Genomic DNA, 19904 nt, shown 5'->3' with positions numbered 1-19904 from the left:
CTTCCCAAAACCTGTCCACCATCTACAAGGACACAAGTCAGGAGTGTGATGGAATACTCTCCATTTGCCTGGATGGGAGCGGCTCCCAACAACACTCGAGAAACTCGACACCATCCAGGACAAAGCAGCCCTTCACTCAGAGGCTGTGCCCTCGCATCCGAGACTCTCCGACTAATGGAAACATCTCCACGTCCAGTCTATCCAGGCCTCTCAGTATTCTGTAAGTTTCAACAAGATTCCCCCCCATCCTTCGAAACTCCATTGAGTACAGACCCTGAGCCCTCAAATGTTCCCCAAACTCCAAACCTTTCATTCCCGGGACCTTGCGAACCTCCTCCAGACTCTCTCCAAGGCCAGCACATCCATCCTTCCTTTACAGTGACTGATACATGAGGACTCCAAGGTCTCGCTGAGTATCCGCCTCTCAATTTACACCCGTTCCAGTAATAATCTGTCTCCCGATTACTGCTCCCAAAGTGGGAAACCTCACATCAGAAAGCATCCAGTGAATTCTCAGGAATCCACTGGAACAAGATGATTTGGAACTGAGCCAGCCCATGGTGTTGAGATAATGGTAAATCTTCACTGGGTTTTTGTGTCTGGAAGGGTATTTATGGATGAAAGGAATTAAGTTATATTTGAATCAATGCTGGAGCGTAAGGAAGATCTTTCCAACTTCATTCCGGTGAAGTGAGGTTCACCAGTTGGTCTTTCTGAAACATTTTATCCTTTGTATGAAAAGTTCATCAGTGAACTCGTGTGAACTTGTTCAGTAACCAAACTCCTGTGTTTCCAAACTGAAACAATTTTGGGATTCATCCATCTGCGTTTCTCTCTGGGATCAGGCCTGTCCAATGTTGGCCAGGATTAGAAAACTAGACTGAGTAGAGAGAGAGAGACGGAGAGAGGCAGACGCAGACAGTGAGTGATACAGTCAGTGCCGAGGGAGCGCTGCACTGTCAGAGGGTCGGTGCCGAGGGAGCGCCACACTGTCAGAGGGTCGGTGCCGAGGGAGCGCCACTGTCAGAGGGTCGGTGCCGAGGGAGCGCCGCACTGTCAGAGGGTCGGTGCCGAGGGAGCGCCGCACTGTCAGAGGGTCGGTGCCGAGGGAGCGCTGCGCTGTCAGAGGGTCATAAGAAATAGGAGCAGGAGTAGGCCATCCAGCCCTTCGAGCCTGCCCCGCCATTGAATAAGATCATGGCTGATCTGTCGTGGCTCAGTTCCACATTCCCGCCCTCTCCCCATAACCCTTAATCCCCTCTCTCATCAAAAACCCATCAACCCGCGTCTTAAAAGTATTTAGCGAGGCAGCCGCCACCACTTCAACGGGCAGAGAATTCCAGAGATTCACCACCCTTTGAGTGAAGAAGTTCCTCCTCAACTCCGTTCTAAACCGCCCTCCCCTTTATCTTGAGGCTGTGCCCTCTAGTCCTACTGTCCTTTCTGAGCGGGAAGAGCCTCTCTACCTCTATCCTATCCATCCCATTCATCATCTTATACGTCTCAATGAGATCTCCCCTCATTCTTCTGAACTCTAACGAGTACAAGCCTAGTTTATTCAGCCTCTCCTCATGGCTCAACCCCCTCAACTCTGGTATCAGCCTAGTAAACCTCCTCTGCTCTCCCTCCAAGGCCAAAATTTCCTTGCGTAAGTGCGGTGACCAAAACTGCACACAGTACTCCAGCCGTGGCCTCACCAATGCCCTATACAGCTGCAGCAAGACCTCCCTACTTTTATATTCAATCCCCCTCGCTATGAAGGCCAGCATCCCATTTGCCTTCCTGACCACCTGTTGCACCTTGCAGGTCAGTGCTGAGGGAGCGCCGCACTGTCAGAGGGTCAGTGCTGAGGGAGCGCTGCACTGTCAGAAGGTGTGTTTCACTGCCGGAGGGTCAGTAGTGAAGAAATGCAGTATGGTTTGAGCTAGTATTATCTTGGGCAGTTCATGGTACAAGGTCTAAAGTATATGAAACCCATAACGTGACCTATTAATCTCAGAGAGAGCGAGTGAAACAGACATGAAAGTAATAAGCGAATGGACTCTAATGTCGATGTAAGAGAGCAAACAGCATTCTCAGTTTAACTCTCGGGATGCAGAATGTTCAGAGTGTCATTACTGAAGGTGTGCTTCACTGTCGGAGGGTCAGTAATCAGGTTGTGTGTCACTGTGGGAGGGTCAATAATCAGGCTGTGTGTCACTCTGGGAGGGTCAGTGATCAGGCTGTGTGTCACTGTGGGAGGGTCAGTACTGACCTTGTGCTGCACTGTCAGATGGTGAGTATTTAGCATGTGTTTCACTGGCAGAGGGTGAGCAGTGAAGGAACACAGTGTACTTTGAGCTGATGTTCTATTGGGCAGTTGATGGTCCCAGCTTTAGAAATAGTATGAAACCCAGAACCTTTCCAGTCAAGCTCGGAAAGAGCGAGTGAATCACACAACGAAAATAATAGGCAAAGGGCCTTTAATATCAACGGAAGCGAGCAAACAACATTCTTGTTTTAACATTTCATTTATTAACTAATCCTTATCTGCCTTCACTCAATAACACTGCCCAAAGTGCTCCCTTCAAATAAACTCTGCCTGGGCAATGTGTAGAACAGGTTGTTTCTGAGAAGCAGATTGTTGATACATCTATTTCCCATGCAAGGTTATACAGTAACATGCACAATCTCTATGTGAATGATGTAGGCTCTGAAGCAACAATCCCACCAAACCTTTGGACAATGTGTCATTAGTACAAGAAAGATGTAACAAACGCAATGGGGAAATCTGGAGTTTCTCAGAGATTGCTGAGAATGTGCACCTCGTTCCCTCAGAGAGTGGCAAAGGTGAATAGTGTGGATATATTTCAGGGGAAGCTGGATAAAGCCATGAGGGAGAAAGGATCAGAAAGAGATATCAATGTGATGAGAGAAAGAGGAGTTGGGAGATGGATTGTATAGAGCAGGATGGCCTATTGATCATGCTTTAGTTCGCGGGGCAGCACGATGGCACAATGGTTAGCACTGCTGCCTCACAGCGCTAGGGCCAGTGTTCAATCTGGCCTCAGGTCACTGTCCTGCGGAGTTTGCACCTTCTCCCCATCTCTGTGTGGGTTTCCTCTGGGTGCTCCGGTTTCCTCCCACAATTCAAAGATGTGCAGGATAGGAAGATTGGCCATGCTTATTGCCCCTTAGTTTCAGGGGAGAAATGCATGGCGTTTCGGGGACAGGGTCTTGGTGGGATTCTTGTTGGTACAGACTCAATGGGCCGAACAGTCTCCTTTTGCACTTTAGGGATGCTATACTATAATTCTAAACATTGATCGACATCACCCTCTGCAGTTGCAATGTCGCTACTGCAGCCCAGTAAAAAGCCTCAACACTAGGTTAAAGTCCAACAGGTTTATTTGGTACCAAATGCCACCAGCTTTCGGAGGGCTGTTCCTTCATCAGGTTAATGGGAGTTCTATTCACAAACAGGGCATATAAAGACACAAACTCAACTTACAAAATAATGGTTAGAATGCGAGTCTTTACAGGTAACGAAGTCTTGAAAGTACAGACAATGTGAATGGAGAGAGCATTAACCACAGGTTAAAAAGATGTACATTGTCTCCAGGCAGGATAGTTAGTGAGATTTGCGAGCTCAGGCAAGTCGTGGGGGTTACAGATAGTGTGACATGAACTCAAGATCCTGGTTGAGGCCGTCCTCATGTGTGGAACTTGGCTATCAGTCTCTGTTCTGTCGTCTGTTGCGAAGGCCACCTTGGAGAACGCTTACCCAAAGATCAGAGGCCGAATGCCAGTGACCGCTGAAGTGTTCCCCAACAAGAAGAGAACAGTCTTGTCTGGTGATTGTCGAGTGGTGTTCATTCATCCATTCTCGAAGTGTCTGCATGGTGTCCCCTGTGTACCATGTCTCGGGACATCCTTTCCTGCAGTGTATCAGGTGGACAAGCTCACTATAACACTGATGTAGCCCACACCCTCGTCGTTACACTGATATATCCGACACCTCTCACTGTTACACTGACGTATCCGACACCTCTCACTGTTACACTGACATATCCGACACCTCTCACTGTTACACTGACATATCCGACACCTCTCACTGTTACACTGACATATCCGACACCTCTCACTGTTACACTGACATATCCGACGCCTCTCACTGTTACACTGACATATCCGACACCTCTCACTGTTACATAAGAACATAAGAAATAGGAGCAGGAGTAGGCCAACGAGCCCTTCGAGCCTGCCCCACCATTCAATAAGATCATGGCTGATCTGTCGTGGCTCAGTTCCACATTCCCGCCCTCTCCCCATAACCCTTAATCCCCTCTCTCATCAAAAACCCATCAACCCACGTCTTAAAAATATTTAGCGAGGCAGCCTCCACCACTTCAACGGGCAGAGAATTCCAGAGATTCACCACCCTTTGAGTGAAGAAGTTCCTCCTCAACTCTATTCTAAACCGCCCCCCCTTTATCTTGAGGCTATGCCCCCTAGTCCTATTATCCTTTCTGAGCGGGAAGAGTCTCTCCACCTCTATCCTATCCATCCCATTCATCATCTTATACGTCTCAATGAGATCTCCCCTCATTCTTCTAAACTCTAACGAGTACAAGCCTAATCTATTCAGCCTCTCCTCATACCTCAACCCCCTCAACTCCGGCATCAGCCTAATAAACCTCCTCTGCACTCCCTCCAAGGCCAAAATATCCTTGCGTAAGTACGGCGCCCAAAACTGCACACAGTACTCCAGCTGCGGCCTCACCAATGCCCTATACAGCCGCAGCAAGACCTCCCTACTTTTATATTCAATCCCCCTCGCGATGAAGGCCAGCATCCCATTCGCCTTCCTGACCACCTGCTGCACCTGCAAGCTGGGTTTTTGCGACTCATGCACAAGGACCCCGAGGTCCCTCTGCACCGTCGCCTGCTGCAGTTTTTCTCCACGTCAGTAATAATCCTTCCTACCATTATTCCTACCAAAGTGGACCACCTCGCACTTGCCAACATTAACTTCCATTTGCCATTTCCTGGCCCATTCGCCCAGCCTATCTAGATCCTTCTGTAGACTCTCCCCACCCTCCACACAATTTGCCTTTCCACCAATTTTGGTGTCATCAGCAAATTTCGACACCCTACACTCGATTCCCTCCTCCAGATCATCTATATAAATGGTAAATAGCTGAGGCCGCAGCACCAACCCCTGGGGCACTCCACTAGTCACCATCCGCCAATCCGAATAGCACCCATTGACCCCCACTCTCTGCCTCCTATTTGACAACCAGTCCTCTATCCAGGCTAACACCCTACCCCCAACTCCATGCCCCCTGACCTTCTGTAATAACCTCTTGTGAGGTACCTTGTCAAACGCCTTCTGAAAATCCAGAAAGACCACATCCACCGGCTCTCCTCTATCCACCGCCCTGGACACATCCTCATAGAACTCCAGTAAATCTGTCAGACACGACTTCCCTTTAAGGAAACCGTGCTGCGTCTGCTCTATCAAGCAGTTCCCCTCAAGATGCCTCGCTATTTCCTCCTTGATGACGGATTCTAACATTTTACCTACAACAGACGTTAAACTAACAGGCCTATAATTCCCCGCTTTTTGCCTGGCACCCTTCTTAAACAACGGCGTAACATTAGCCATTTTCCAATCTTCCGGCACTTCCCCGGAATCCAGCGACGTCTGGAAAATAACCACCAAGGCATCCACTATCACCTCCGCCATTTCTTTCAGGACCCTCGGATGCATTCCATCCGGTCCTGGGGACTTGTCCACAATCAGCCCCTCCAGTCTGTCGAGCACCACCTCTCTAGTAACAGTAATGTCATCGAGACCCTCCAGTCCTACCACCTTTCCATCTCTAACATCCGGCAAATTATTCACGTCCTCCTCCGTGAAGACCGAAACAAAAAAGTTATTCAAGACCTCCGCCATATCCCCATCCCCTACCACTAAGTCCCCCTTCTCATCCTCTAAGGGACCAACGTTCACCCTAGCCAGCCTCTTTTTATATATTTATAAAAACTCTTAAGAACATAAGAAATAGGAGCAGGAGTAGGCCATCTAGGCCTTCGAGCCTGCCCCGCCATTCAATAAGATCATGGCTGATCTGTCGTGGCTCAGTTCCACAATCCCGCCCTCTCCCCATAACCCTTAATCCCCTCTCTTATCAAAAACCCATCAACCCGCGTCTTAAAAATATTTAGCGAGGCAGCCTCCACCACTTCAACGGGCAGAGAATTCCAGAGATTCACCACCCTTTGAGTGAAGAAGTTCCTCCTCAACTCCGTTCTAAACCGCCCCCCCTTTATCTTGAGGCTGTGCCCCCTAGTCCTACTGTCTTTTTTGAGCGGGAAGAGTCTCTCCACCTCTATCCTATCCATCCCATTCATCATCTTATACGTCTCAATGAGATCTCCCCTCATTCTTCTAAACTCTAACGAGTACAAGCCTAGTTTATTCAGCCTCTCCTCATAGCTCAACCCCCTGAACTCCAGTATCAGACTAGTAAACCTCCTCTGCACTCCCTCCAAGGCCAAAATATCTTTGCGCAGGTGCGGCGCCCAAAACTGCACACACTACTCCAGCTGCAGCCTCACCAATGCCCTATACAGCTGCAGCAAGACCTCCCTACTTTTATATTCAATCCCCCTCGCTATGAAGGCCAGCATCCCATTCGCCTTCCTGACCACCTGCTGCACCTGCAAGCTGGGTTTTTGCGACTCATGCACAAGGACCCCGAGGTCCCTCTGCACCGTCGCCTGCTGCAGTTTTTCGCCACGTAAGTAATAGTCCTGCCTACCATTCTTCCTACCAAAGTGGACCACCTCACACTTGCCAACATTAAATTCCATTTGCCATTTCCTGACCCATTTGCCCAGCCTATCTAGATCCTTCTGCAGACTCTCCACACCCTGCGCACAATTTGCCGTTCCCCCAATCTTGGTGTCATCAGCAAATTTCGACACCCTACACTCGGTTCCCTCCTCCAGATCATCTATATAAATGGTAAAAAGCTGAGGCCCCAGCACCGACCCCTGGGGCACTCCACTAGTCACCATCCGCCAATCCGAATAGCACTCTTGCTATCCTTTTTTATATTAAGCGCTAGCCCAGCTTCATAGTTTCTCCTACCCTCTTTTATCAACCTCTTTGTCAATCTTTGTTGACATTTAAACCTCTCCCAATCCTCTTCTCGCCCACTACTCTTAGTTACTCTAAACGCCTCCGCTTTTAATTTAACACTTTCCTTCACCTCCTTCGTTATCCACGGCTTATTACCTCTCCTCCTACGGTCCTTTTTGACCATCAGAATAAATTTCCGCTGAGCACCAAGAAAGATCTCCTCAAAGATCCTCCACTGCTCCTCAGCAGACCTACCTTCCAACGCGCTCCCCCAGTCCACATTCGCCAATTCTTCTCTCATCCTACCGTACTCCCCTCTGTTCAAACAAAGGACGCGTATCCGGGAACCCACTTTCTCCTCCTCCATCTGCACCAGAAACTCCACCATACAATGATCACTCTCCCCAAGAGGATCCTTCACCGCAAGTTCCCTAATTCTACCCGCCTCATTACATAGCACCAGATCCAAGATAGCTCACTCCCTCGTCGGCTCCAACACACACTGTTCCAGGAAACTATCCCGGCAGCATTCCAAGAACTCCTCCTCGAGCCCACCGCGTCCAACATGGGTCGACCAATCAATATGCAGATTGAAATCCCCCATAACTACGGCCGTCCCATTCCTGCACACCGTCCTTATTTGCGCGTTAACAGCCCGCCCCACCTCCAGATCATTATTGGGGGGCCTATAGACGACACCCACCAGCGTCTTCCTCCCTTTGCTGTTCCTAATCTCTACTCACAACGATTCCACCTTCTGCTCCTTGGCTCCAATATCATCCCTCGCTACCACCCTGATGCTATCCTTAATCAGCAGAACTACGCGCCCCCCTTTTCCCTCCCGCCTATCCTTCCTAAACACTTGATACCCCTGTACATTCAGCTCCCAGTCCCTGTCACCTTGCAGCCACGTCTCTGTAATGGTAACCAGATCATAACCATCTGCGCCACCAACTCATCCACTTTATTCCGAAAGCTTCGCGCATTCAGATAAAGCACCTTCATCCCAGCCTTCACCTGGACCTTATTTGCTGGAACGCCACCAACCATACTCACGCCCCTTACTCCCTCTATTATTGGGACATCCTCGGCCTCTATCCTTACCTGTACCGTCTCCTTAACTTTAGACCCCGTAATGTCACCTACCCTCACACCCTCCCCCCCAACTAATTAGTTTAAAGCCCTGTCTACAGTCCTCTTTACACGATTAGCCAGCACTCTGATCCCAGCACGGTTCAGACCAACCCCATCCCGCCTGAACAGGTCCCACCTACCCCAATACTGGTGCCAATGCCCCATAAATTCAAACCCATTCCTCCCACACCAATCCCTGAGCCACCCATTCACTTCCTTAATCCTATCAACCCTACGCCCGTCTGCACTCGGTTCAGGCAGTAGCCCAGAGATGACCACCTTGTCGGTTCTACTTTTTAATTCCATTCCCAGCTTTTCATACTCCCTCCCCAGATCCTCAGTTTGCATTTTGCCTACGTCGTCGGCACCCACATGAACAACTACGACCAGATTCTCACCCTCCCACTCCAGGTTCCTCTGCAGCCCAGATGTGACATCCCGGACCCGAGCACCAGGCAGACAACACACCCTTCTGTGCACTTTGTCACTGTGACAAAGGACAGTGTCAATACCCTTCACCCCACTATTCCCAATTACAACTACGTTCCTTTTCCCCTTCTCTTTGCCTATGGCCTGCTGCATCACTGTACCATGTGCAGTCTGCTCACCGACCTCACCTCCCTCGTTCTCGTCCAGACTGGAAGCAAGAACCTCAAACCTATTATGCAGCTTGAGAGGCTGAGGCCTCCTCTCCCCACCCTCCTTCCTCCTCTCAGCAGCCCCCTCTTGTTCCTGACCCTTAGAATTAGCCAGTTTAGGGGGGGTGGATGTTAATTGCACCCCATTGACAATGGCACCCTCCCTCCCCCTGATGAGCCTCAGCGTCCGTAGCTCAGAGGCCAGCTCATCTACCTTGAGCTGGAGCTCCTCCAGCAACTTGCACTTACTGCAGACATGGTCACTGGGGAGGACCCTGGGGTCCACCAGTTCCCACATCATACAGAAACCACACATCACATGCCCCTCCATTATTCACTGCAGTAATTTTGAAAATTTCCACACGTACTCACCTGGCCCTTTTTCTTCCAAGCCCTTTTGATATTAAGCCCTAATTGCTCACTCTCCTTCCCTCTCACTCTACTGCCTGTTCAGACGCTGCCCGCTATCTACACCAGGCCTCCTTTTAAACCTGGCGCTGATTTAAAGCTGGCTGGCCCACAACTCCTACTAACCACTCCCTCAGAATTCTTAAAGCAGTAAATACAATAAATAAATGCTTTAAACAGTTCTACAAAGAACAAAGTGCTTTAAACTTATTTAAACAGGTTTTTCTGCTCCTTCACTCGTCTGCTCCAGCAAACAAACACTGACATATCCGACACCTCTCACTGTTACACTGGTATATCTGACACCTCTCACTGTTATACTGATACATCCGACACCTCTCGCTGTTACACCGACATATCTGACACCTCTCGCTGTTACACTGGTATATCTGACACCTCTCACTGTTATACTGATACATCCGACACCTCTCGCTGTTACACTGACATATCTGACACCTCTCGCTGTTACACTGGTATATCTGACACCTCTCGCTGTTACACTGGTATATCTGACACCTCTCGCTGTTATACTGGTATATCCAACACCTCTCGCTGTTACACTGACATATCCGACACCTCTCGCTGTTACACTGGTATATCTGACACCTCTCACTGTTATACTGGTATATCCGACACCTCTCACTGTTACACTGGTAAATCCGACACCCCCTCCCTCACTTTTACACTGATATATCCCACAACCTCACTGTTATACTGATTGTGCCATGTGCCCTCACTGTAACACTGAAATATCCCACACACCATCACTGTAACACTGATACATCCCATACCCCTCACCGTTACACTGATATATTCCATAGTCCCTCAGTATACCACTCACTGTAATACTGATATATTCCACACCTTCTCACTGTAACACTGTATATCCCACACCCCTAACCATTAGACTGATATATCCCACGATCCTCACTGTTACACTGATAGATTCCACAACCCGCACTGTAACATTCACTGATATATCCCACACCACCCCCCCCCCCCACCACCAGCTATAAGACTGATATATCCCACAACCCTCACCATCACTCTAATATATACCACAACCCTCATTGACACACTGATATGTTCCACAACCCTCACTGTAACATTCTCTGGTATATCCCACCCTCCTCAATATTACACTGATTAATCCCACACCTCCTCACTGTAACACTCTGATATATTCCACGCCCTTCACTGTAACAATGATATATCCCACACCCCTCACTATAACACTGATATATCCCATATCCCTCACTATATGAGGAGGTGACAAAGACGGTCGACGAAGGACGAGCCGTTGATGTCGTCTATATGGATTTCAGTAAGGTGTTTGACAAAGTCCCTCATGGTAGGTTGGTTGAAAAGTTTAAGGCTCATGGAATACAAGGACAGGTATCTAGATGGATTGATAACTGGCTTGGTAATAGGAGACAGAGAATAGTAGTGGAGGGGTCCTTTTCTAGCTGGAGGTCTGTCACTAGTAGTGTGCCTCAGGGCTCAGTACTGGGACCTCTTCTATTTGTAATATACATAAATGACTTGGAAGAGGGAGTACATGGTGTGATCAGCAAGTTTGTAGATGACACGAAGATGGCTGGATTTGCGGACAGTGAGGAGCAGTGTCAGGCAATACAGCAGGATATAGATAGGCTGGTATATTGGGCAGATAAATGGCAGATGGAATTTAATCCAGATAAATGTGAAAACATAGAACATAGAACACTACAGCACAAACAGGCCCTTCGGCCCACGAGTTGCGCCGATCACATCAACACCTACCAATCTATAGACCTATCTATAACCCCCAATCCCATTAAACCCCATATACTCATCCAGAAGTCTTTTAAAAGACCCCAGCGAGTTCGCCTCCACCACCTCTGACGGCAGCCAATTCCATTCACTCACCACCCTCTGAGTGAAAAACTTACCCCTAACATCACTTCTGTACTTCCCTCCCCGCACCTTAAATCTGTGTCCTCTCGTAGCGACCATTTCAACCTGGGGAAATAGCCTCTGAGAATCCACCCTATCTATTCCTCTCAACATTTTATAAACTTCTATCAGGTCGCCTCTCAACCTTCGTCTCTCCAGGGAAAACAGTCTCAGCTCCCTCAACCTAACTTCATAAGGCATGCCTCCCAGTCCAGGCAACATCCTTGTAAATCTCCTCTGTGCCCTTTCAATAACTTCTACGTCTTTCCTATAGTGAGGCGACCAGAACTGCACACAGTATTCCAAATGAGGCCTGACAAAGGTCTTATAAAGTTGCAGCATTACCTCCCGACTCCTAAACTCAATCCCTCGATTAATGAAGGCCAGTACACCATACGCCTTCTTGACCACCTCCTCCACCTGCGAGGCCGATTTAAGAGTCCTGTGGACCCGGACCCCAAGATCCTTCTGCTCTTCAACACTACTAAGACTCCTGCCCTTGATAGTGTACTTGTTCATCCCATTGGTTCTGCCAAAGTGGACGACTACACATTTATCCACGTGAGGTGATGCATTTTGGAAGAAATAATGCAGGGGGGAGTTATATGATAAAGGGTAGACCTAATAAGAGTATAGGAACGCAGAGGGACTTGGGGGTACAAGTGCACAATTCTTTGAAGGTGGCAGTACAGGTGGAAAAGGTTGCAAAGAAAGCTTATGGTATGCTAGCCTTTATAGGAAGGGGTATAGAGTACAAGAGCTGGCGTCTAATGTTGCAGTTGTATAGAATGTTGTTAGACAGCGTTTGGAATACTGCGTCCACTTCTGGTCGCCTTACTACTGGAAGGACATGGAGACCCTGGAGAGAGTGCAGAGGAGGTTTACCAGGATGCTGCCTGGTATGGAAGGACTGGGTTATAAGGAAAGATTGGGCAAATTGGGGCTGTTTTCCCTTGAAAGACGGTGACTGAGGGGAGATCTAAGAGAGGTGTATAATATTATGAAGGGTATAGGTGGAGTAAACAGTGGTAAGCTTTTTCCTAGATTGGAAACGCACATTACAAGGGGGCACAGGCTTAGGGTGAGGGCGGGGGGGGGCGGTATAATTCGGATATTAGAGGGAGGTTTTTCACACAGAGGGTAGTGGGGGTATGGAATGTCCTGCCAAGCAAGGTGGTGGAGACAGGCACGCTGGACTGGTTTAAGAGTTACTTAGATAGGCACATGAGCGGGGTGGAGATGGGGGGATATAGGAGACTGTTTTAAATAAGGTTCAGGAGCTTTGGGACGTTCCTGGGAATCAACTGATTCCTATGGACCTTCCAACATATTTTCTGGCTCACTTGTTTTCCTTTTGAGCTTCTGGGGATTCCCTTGAATATTTGTATAAGGATGTGCATGTTATTGATGTTTTTCTCTTTTAATCCACAGGTGCTTCTGTCCGCCTTGTTGTCCAACAAGGGGCATACACGCGATGGGTCGTACGAGGGCTGCTCTTGGTTGTTTCGAGAATAGCCTAGTACTTCACGTCGTTAGTGTACATTAAACTGGACCAGATGCCGGGCAACACAACAGCTCAGTGACTATCACTGTTTGCTGTGCAGATACATGGAATTGGGTCGGTGTCTATGGGAGTTTGCACATTCTCCCCGTGCTTGCGTGGGTTTTCTCCGGGTGCTCCAGTTTCCTCCCACACCCCAAAGATGTGCTCTTAGGCTGATTGTGTAACAAATTGTCCCTAAATTAGTCTCCCCACAAACAGGTTTCCAATGTGGAGTGCCATAAGCGTAGGCAAGGATCATGGGTGGAAGAGGGAACTCACAATGTTAAAATGGCGGCATGGGCTCGTTGGGCTGAAGGGCCTGTTTCCCGTGCTGTGTTGTTCTTTGTATATCCCTCACCCCTCGCTGTCACACTGACATATCCCTCACCCCTCGCTGTCACACTGACATATCCCTCACCCCTCGCTGTCACACTGACATATCCCTCACCCCTCGCTGTCACACTGACATATCCCTCACCCCTCGCTGTCACACTGACATATCCCTCACCCCTCGCTGTCACACTGACATATCCCTCACCCCTCGCTGTCACACTGACATATCCCTCACCCCTCGCTGTCACACTGACATATCCCTCACCCCTCGCTGTCACACTGACATATCCCTCACCCCTCGCTGTCACACTGACATATCCCTCACCCCTCGCTGTCACACTGACATATCCCTCACCCCTCGCTGTCACACTGACATATCCCTCACCCCTCGCTGTCACACTGACATATCCCTCACCCCTCGCTGTAACACTGACATACCCCACACCCCTCGCTGTAACACTGACATACCCCACACCCCTCGCTGTAACACTCTGATATATTCCACACCTCTCATTGATATATCACATTCCTACTCGCTGTAATACTGACATATCCCACACCCAAACACCCAACCACTCACTCTAAGAAATTACCTGTTTAAATAAGTTTAAAGCATTTTTGCGGTCTTTTTAGTGTGTAGTTAGAACTTACCTTGTAGAACTGTTTAAATTATTTAAAAGCATTTTCGCGGGCTTTTTGTGTTTACCGCTTTAAGAATTCAAAGGGAGTGGATAGCAGGAATGTGTGGGTAAGCAGGCTTTTAAACAGCGCCAGGTTTAAAAGGAGGCTTGGTGTAGACAGCGGGCAGCGTCGGAGTGGGCAGCAGAGTGAGAGGGAAGCAGAGTGAGCTACTAAGGCTTCGGATCAAAGGGCTTGGGAGAAAAGGGCCAGGTAAGTTTGCGTTGAATTTGTTCAATATTACTACAGGGAATAATGGAGGGGCATGTGATGTGCTGTTTCTGTATGATGTGGGAGCTGGTGGACCACAGGGTCCTTCCATGTGACCATGTCTGCAGTAAGTGCTGGTTGCTGGAGGAGCTCCAGCTCAAGGTAGATGAGCTGGCCTCTGAGCTACAGACACTGAGGCTCATCAGGGGGAGGGAGGGTGCCATTGTCAATGGGGTGCAAGAGACATCCACCACCCCCCCAGACTGGCTAACTCTAAGGGTCAGGAACAGGAGGGGGCTGCTGAGAGGAAGGAGGGTGGGGACCAAATGCCTCAGCCTCTCAATCTGCATAACAGGTTTGAGGTTCTTGCTTCCAGTCTGGACGAGAACGAGGGCTGTGAGCTTGGTGAGCAAACTGCACATGGTACAGTGATGCAGACACAGGTCATAGGCAAAGAGAAGGTGAAAAGGAACGTAGTAGTAATTGGGGATAGTGCGGTTAAGGGTATTGACACTGTCCTTTGTCACAATAACAAAGTGCACAGAAGGGTGTGTTCTCTGCCTGGTGCTCAGGTCCAGGATGTCGCATCTGGGCTGCAGAGGAACCTGGAGTGGGAGGGCGAGAATCCGGTCGTTGTTGTACATGTGGGTGCCAACAACGTAGGCAAAATGCAAACTGAGGATCTGGGGAGGGAGTTTGAAAAGCTGGGAATGGAATTAAAAAGTAGAACCGACAGGGTGGTTATCTCTGGACTACTGCCTGAACCGAGTGCAGACGGGCGTAGGGTTGATAAGATTAAGGAAGTGAATGGGTGGCTGAGGGATTGGTGTGGGAGGAATGGGTTTGAATTTATGGGACATTGGTATCAGTATTGGGGTGGGTGGGACCTGTTCGGGTGGGATGGAGTTGGTCTGAACCGTGCTGGGACCAGAGTCCTGGCAAATCGTGTAGATAGGACTGTAGTTAGGGCTTTAAACTAGTTGGTGGGGGGTGGGGGGGGGGGGGGGGGATGTGAGGGTAAGTGACATTACGGGGTCTAAAGTAAAAGAAGAGGGTGCAGGTAAGGGAGGAGGCCAAGGATGTCCCAATGATAAAAGGAGTAGGGGGCGTGAGTATGGTTGGTGGCGTTCTGGCAAATAGGGTACAGGTGAAGGCTGGGATAAAGGCACTTTATCTGAATGCACGAAGCATTCGGAATAAAGTGGATGAGCTGGTGGCGCAGATCAGCACAAATGGATATGATCTGGTGGCCATTACAGAGACGTGGCTGCAAGGTGACAGGGACTGGGAGCTGAATGTACAGGGCTATCAAGTGTTTAGGAAGGATAGGCGGGAGGGAAAAGTGGGGGGGCGCGTAGCTCTGCTGATTAAGGATAGCATCAGGGTGGTAGTAAGGGATGATATAGGAACCAAAGAGCAGAACGTGGAATCGTTGTGGGTGGAGATTAGGAACAGCAAAGGGAGGAAGACGCTGGTGGGTGTCGTCTATAGGCCCCCGAATTATGATCTGCAGGTGGGGCGGGCTGTTAACGCGCAAATAAATGCGGCGTGCAGGAATGGGACGGTGATAGTTATGGGGGATTTCAATCTACATATTGATTGGTCGACCCATGTTGGACGCAGTGGGTTCGAGGAGGAGTTCTTGGAATGCTGCTGGGATAGTTTCCTCGAACAGTGTGTGTTGGAGCCGACGACGGAGCGAGCTATCTTGGATCTGGTGCTATGTAATGAGGCGGGTAGAATTAGGGACCTTGTGGTGAAGGATCCTCTTGGGAAGAGTGATCATCGTACGGTGGAGTTTCTGATGCAGATGGAGGAGGAGAAAGTGGGTTCCCAGACATGTGTCCTTTGTTTGAACAGAGGGGAGTATGGTAGGATGAGAGAGGAATTGGCAAATGTTGATTGGGGGAGCGCGTTGGAAGGTAGGTCTGCTGAGGAACAGTGGAGGATCTTTAAGGAGATCTTTCTTGGTGCTCAGCAGAAATTTATTCCGATGGTTAAAAAGGATCATAGGAGGAGAGATAATCAGCCGTGGATAACGGAGGAGGTAAAGGAAAGTGTTAAATTAAAAGCGGATGCATTTAGAGTAGCTAAGAGTAGTGGGCGAGAAGAGGATTGGGAGAGGTTTAAATGTCAACAAAGAATGACAAAGAAGTTGGTAAAGAAGGGTAGGATAAACTATGAAGCTGGGCTAGCGCTTAATATAAAAAAGGATAGCAAGAGTTTTTATAAATACATAAAAAGGAAGAGGCTGGCTAGGGTGAACTTAGAGGATGAGAGGGGGTACTTAGTGGTAGGGGATGGGAAAATGGCTGAGGCCCTGAATAACTTTTTTGTTTCGGTCTTCACGGAGGAGAATGTGAATAATTTGCCGGGTGTTAACGGTGGAAAGATGGTAGGAGTGGAGGGCATGAATGACATTATTGTTACTAGAGAGGCGGTGCTTGACAGACTGGAGGGACTGAGTGTGGACAAGTCCCCAGGACTGGATGGAATGCATCCAAGGGTTCTGAAAGAAATGGTGCAGGTGATAGTGGATGCCTTGGTGATTATTTTCCAAACATCGCTGGATTCCGGGAAGTGCCGGAAGATTGGAAAAGGGCTAATGTTACGCTGTTGTTTAAGAAGGGTGGCAGGCAAAAGGCGGGGAATTATAGGCTGGTTAGTTTAACATCTGTTGTAGGAAAAATGTTAGAATCCGTGATCAAGGAGAAAATAGCGAGGCATCTTGAGTAGAATTGTTTGGTAGAGCAGACGCAGCACGGTTTCGTTAAGGGGAAGTCGTGTCTGACGAATGTAGTTCTATGAGGATGCGTCTAGGGCGGTGGATAGAGGAGAGCCGGTGGATGTGGTGTTTCTTGATTTTCAGAAGGCGTTTGACAAGGTGCCTCACAAGAGGTTATTACAGAAGGTCAGGGGGCATGGAGTTGGGGGTAGGGTGTTAGCGTGGATAGAGGATTGGCTGTCAAATAGGAGGCAGAGAGTGGGGGTCAATGGGTGCTATTTGGATTGGCGGTTGGTGACTAGTGGAGTGCTCCAGGGGTTGGTGCTGGGGCCTCAGCTATTTACCATTTATGTAGATCTGGAGGAGGGAACCGAGCGTATGGTGTCGAAATTTGCTGATGACACCAAGATTGGTGGAACGGCAAATTGTGCGGAGGGTGTGAAGAGTCTGCAGAAGGATCTAGATAGGCTGGGCAAATGGGCCAGGAACTGGCAAATGGAACTTAATGTTGGCAAATTTGAGGTTGTCCACTTTGGTAGGAATAATGGTAGGAAGGACTATTACTTACGTGGCGAAAAACTGCAGCATGCGACGGTGCAGAGGGACCTCGGGGTCCTTGTGCATGAGTCGCAAAAACCCAGCCTGCAGGTGCAGCAGGTGGTCAGGAAGGCGAATGGGATGCTGGCCTTCATAGTGAGGGGGATTGAATATAAAAGTAGGAGGTCTTGCTGCAGCTGTATAGGGCACTGGCGAGGCTGCAGCTGGAGTACTGTGTTCAGTTTTGGTCGCCGCACTTACGCAAGGATATTTTGGCCTTGGAGGGAGTGCAGAGGAGGTTTACTAGGCTGATTCCGGAGTTGAGGGGGTTGAACTATGAGGAGAGGCTGAATAAACTAGGCTTATACTCGTTAGAGTTTAGAAGAATGAGGGGAGATCTCATTGAGACGTATAAGATGTTGAATGGGATGGATAGGACAGAGGTGGAGAGGCTCTTCCCACTCAGAAAGGACAGTAGGACTAGAGGGCACTGCCTCAAGATAAAGGGGGGGCAGTTTGGAACGGAGTTGAGGAGGAACCTCTTCACTCAAAGGGTGGTGAATCTCTGGAATTCTCTGCCCGTTGAAGTGGTGGAGACTACCTTGCTCAATATTTTTAAGACGCGGGTTGATAGGTTTTTGATAGGCAAGGAGATTAAGGGTTATGGGGAGAGGGCGGGAAAGTGGAACTGAGCCACGACAGATCAGCCATGATCTTATTGAATGGCGGGGCAGGCTTGAGGGGCTAGATCGCCTACTCCTGCTCCTATTTCTTATGTTCTTATTCTTCCAATCTTCCGGCATCTCACCCTATGTTGAGTGATGATTGGAAATTCATCCTCAGAGCATCATTATCTCCTGCCTCACCTCCTACAACATCCTAGGGGATAATCCATCCAGCCCCGGCAACTGTTCCTCCCCACCCTCTCCGCTTACTATCCCAGATCCTAAACACTCTTTTCTGGGTGAAGCAGTGTTTCACATGCACCTCCTTTCATCAGGTCTATTGTATTCACTGCTCCCAATGCAGTCTACTCGACTATGGAGAGACCCATTGCAGACAGGGTGACCTCTTTGCAGAACACCTTTGATCCACTTCAACACACCACCCTCCTCTCCTGCCCACATGTCCATCGTTGGCCTTTTGCAATGTTCTTGTGAGCCCCAATGTAAACTGGAGGAACAGCACCTCACGTTCGGTTAGGCATTTTACAGCCTTCGGAATGAACATTGAGTTCAACACCTTCACAGCCTGAACTTGTTCCTCCACCTTCACCCCATTTCCATTTATTTTATTTCACTTCATTTCATTTATTACTTTTATTGTTTGATTTCTCGTATTTAAAATTTTCATTTCTTCCATTGTTTCATTTTACCAATTATTTAAAATCTCGTTTTCCAGCTTATTCCTCCCTCCACACCACCACCCCCCCCCCCCCCCCCCCACCCCACTAGGGCAATCCGTTCCATGTCTCAAGTTGTCCTTTGCCAATCTGCTTACCTCTGTTCTGACATTTACACGTTCTGATCTCTTCATGGCTGGTATTAGCACCCTTTTTACCTGTGGTAACTACTACTTACATCCCCTTTGCCTTTTTGTCTATAATATCTTTGACAATTAACACCCCTGCCTCCACCCCTTCATCCCTCACCCTAACAGTATAAACCTTGTCCTATTTTCTTCGTCTTCAACTTTGACGAAGGATCATCCAGACGTGAAACATTGGCTCGATTCTCTCATCATAGATGCTGTCAGACCTACTGAGGGTTTCCAACATTTTCTGTTTTTGTTTCAGATTCTAATAGCTGTAGAAATTTGCTTTCACCTCGGATCAGCTGCCTGAGCTGGGGCCTGCAGGACTGTGTCGGAGAGCAGATCTGGATCATATATCATTGTGTCCACATTCCAGGGCAGCTCTAGGATTCATCTGGAAGGCACTGATTAAAGCAACACCCTGGGCTGAAAAAGTTTCATTTCTTTGATTCAATTGTGCAGGATTCATCATCACTGGAAAACTGGAGATTCTTATCTGACTTCAATAGACCTTTAATGGTCTGTTCCCCTCCCTCCCTGCTAGAATTCCTGTGCTGAGCGGGATGGGAGAATTAATATCTCACACTTCCAACTCCTCTGGAATGTGAATGGCAGCAATAGCTGAGCTGATTTACTCAGATTTTTAGCACAAGGTCTGACAGGTGGTGAGTGTTCAGGTTTGTCCAGCAGAGCTGTGACAGTGGCTGAATGTGTAAAGGAAAATCGGAGCATGGGGACTGGAGGAAAACCTCCCCCCGTCAGTTTCTCAAGTGCTTCTACATTCTCTGCTGTTATAGCGCTGTAACATTGTGGGCTAAACAGAGGTGAATATCCTCTTGTTTGTGACAAATTCACCAACTTATTTTGAAGATTGTGACATGGTCCGACGCTGCCACTGTCCCAGTACTTTCAGATCGACACAGACACAGGATCACAACACCAATGTTAAGGTGAAAGTGTGTAACTTTAATGCAGCCACCAACACAACAATTCACACATTCGGAACAGTTCACTAGACTCGCTCCCAGTCACCAGAGGGTGTCAAACAGTAATGAGCTTGGTTTCTGAGATGCGGGTCACCCAGGGTGTGCTCTATTCTGA

Source organism: Carcharhinus amblyrhynchos, unplaced genomic scaffold (assembly GCF_965287045.1).
Source record: "Carcharhinus amblyrhynchos unplaced genomic scaffold, sCarAmb.v2.hapA chromosome_161, whole genome shotgun sequence".
In the NCBI taxonomy this organism is placed as follows: Eukaryota; Metazoa; Chordata; class Chondrichthyes; order Carcharhiniformes; family Carcharhinidae; genus Carcharhinus; species Carcharhinus amblyrhynchos.
Note: the sequence above shows the minus strand (reverse complement) of the source record.